Below are 2,500 nucleotides of genomic sequence, written 5' to 3'. Positions count from 1 at the left end.
CGATCTAAGGAACCATAACTGATTTAATGAGCCATTCGCGGTTTCACCTTAATGCGGCTTGTACTGAGACATGCATGGCTTAATCTTTGAGACAAGCATATGACTACTGGCAGGATCAACCAGGGAGCTGCGTCAACTAGAGCTGAGCAGCCGGCCGCCCGGGAGTGTGTCCCGGGGGCCCGCGCGAACACGCAAGCGTCCGCTCAATTATTCTGCAAACAGGAGGAGGCTGAGCTCCCCTGCACAATACACCTCGAAACCCTCTCAGGTCCCGGCGGCGCGCAGCGCCGTCCTAAGTACTTGGTCGGGTTCGAGAGAGGCGCAATCGCCCGGAGTTTGGCGAGTAGACGCTTTAGGTGCGACCACCCGTGCTCCCAACTGAGCTTGCCGCTGCCGACAGAGGCCCGGGAGCGTGCTGTCGTGGCATTGCCGGCGGGAGACAACACGCGCCACCTACGGTGGCCGGCAGCTCCAACGCCAGCGCCACAGAAGGACAAAAGCCCCACTTGGGTGCCGAAGCGAACTCTCCCAGCACAGCGCACGCGCCAACACGTCCGCACAGCTGCGATACAATCCACCTGCGAGAACCGCAGAGGCGACCGAGCAGCAGACGGCGTCGCGGCGCCGAGCGCCGGGCGGCGGCGCATCCTCAGCGCACACAGTCCTCAATCGGACCAGCACACTGCAGATGTCCACCGCGCTTCGCACCGGGCCCGCGAGGACCTACTTTGGCCGCACGGCGCCGCGTGCAGGGTGCGCCGGCGCGCAGCTACGCCGCCTGCCGCCTCCGTCGGCCGGCGCGCCTGCCACTGGCCGCCCCCACCAGCCGGCTGTAGCGCGTGCGCCCACGCACCGCGCGGCCAGCACGCCGGGAGGCCCCCCCTCACCGGCCGGGGACGGTCCCACCCAGCCACCGCCGCGTATCGCTTCACACCCACATGCCATTCACGTTCGTGGGCATGGTGGGTATCGCTGAAACAACCGGTTGGTAGCTCAACCGATCGTCGCCATCACTGATTCACCTCTAGCGAGAACAACCGCACCACAACGGTTTACCAGTTCTTCATTTGCGTAACGTCACCAGCAAACGTAGACGTCCATCGCCATTTGCAAATTCAACGATTGTTGCATGCCTGTGTCAGGTGTCACGACACACTATGTCTGCCCACATACACGCAACAACATGTGCACGCTTCGCGAACACGTGGAAGGTGGCCCCCGTACGTATGCGATGTCCATTGCGCGAACGACTGTCAACCGGCCTCTGTCGCATGTCGCAGATGTGGAACGCAGTGCACCATGCTATCACGGTGTGTGAGAAGAGACGACTACGTCTGACAACACGCGCCACTACATCAACAGACGGCTCATGCCGATCGCCATCCACGGCATACCATACTGCAATCCAGCTCTTATAGGGAGACGACATGTAGCTGAGTGCACAATATTTGGACCGTATGGTTCGCCGTTGTTGGCGCAGTCGTGGTACGGTCACACATGTACCACGATGTATCATTCAGTACATGAGGACCAATGTGCAGTACAGTGTGTGATTTGGACGTACAACATCAGCGGACAGTTGACACAAGCCGTACCACAACGTAGGCTGTGCTTCGCCATGCGAATGCCAATGAACAACTGCGAAGGGCATTGAGCATGTACGTCCTGCTGCCATCCGCATTACAGTGTATAGCTGCAAGGTGTTTAACATGAAGCGATACTCTGGGGACCGGGCAGTGCGAGTAGCAAACTATATTGCGGGGGTTGCAGTTAGGCAACACTACACTAATTTAACGCGTCGTATGACAATTACAGAGCAGGTTAAGGCCCAACGTGTGTTGGGTTAAGGCCCAACGTGTGTTGGGTTAAGGCCCAACGTGTGTTGGGTTAAGGCCCAACGTGTGTTGGGTTAAGGCCCAACGTGTGTTGGGTTAAGGCCCAACGTGTGTTGGGTTAAGGCCCAACGTGTGTTGGGTTAAGGCCCAACGTGTGTTGGGTTAAGGCCCAACGTGTGTTGGGTTAAGGCCCAACGTGTGTTGGGTTAAGGCCCAACGTGTGTTGGGTTAAGGCGCAACGTGTGTTGGGTTAAGGCGCAACGTGTGTTGGGTTAAGGCGCAACGTGTGTTGGGTTAAGGCGCAACGTGTGTTGGGTTAAGGCGCAACGTGTGTTGGGTTAAGGCGCAACGTGTGTTGGGTTAAGGCGCAACGTGTGTTGGGTTAAGGCGCAACGTGTGTTGGGTTAAGGCGCAACGTGTGTTGGGTTAAGGCGCAACGTGTGTTGGGTTAAGGCGCAACGTGTGTTGGGTTAAGGCGCAACGTGTGTTGGGTTAAGGCGCAACATAGGTTAGGTTAAGGCGCAACATAGGTTAGGTTAAGGCGCAACATAGGTTAGGTTAAGGCGCAACATAGGTTAGGTTAAGGCGCAACATAGGTTAGGTTAAGGCGCAACATAGGTTAGGTTAAGGCGCAACATAGGTTAGGTTAAGGCGCAACATAGGTT

The 2,500-nt window shown here is 57.5% G+C and overlaps 1 non-coding gene across 1 annotated transcript in view; it reads right to left on the bottom strand.

Moving 5' to 3' along the window:
• The window catches only part of LOC126433585 (small subunit ribosomal RNA), a 1,910-nt gene extending 1,784 nt beyond the window's left edge, over nucleotides 1–126 (bottom strand). The window contains exon 1 of the ribosomal RNA XR_007578598.1: nucleotides 1–126. This exon is cut by the window's left edge and continues 1,784 nt beyond it. This is a non-coding gene — a ribosomal RNA (small subunit ribosomal RNA).
• Nucleotides 127–2,500: the final 2,374 nt, after the last annotated feature.

Source organism: Schistocerca serialis, unplaced genomic scaffold (assembly GCF_023864345.2).
Source record: "Schistocerca serialis cubense isolate TAMUIC-IGC-003099 unplaced genomic scaffold, iqSchSeri2.2 HiC_scaffold_1169, whole genome shotgun sequence".
Classification (NCBI taxonomy): Eukaryota; Metazoa; Arthropoda; class Insecta; order Orthoptera; family Acrididae; genus Schistocerca; species Schistocerca serialis.
The sequence above is the reverse complement of the archived record's forward strand: the minus strand, read 5'-3'. Positions and strand labels throughout refer to the sequence as shown.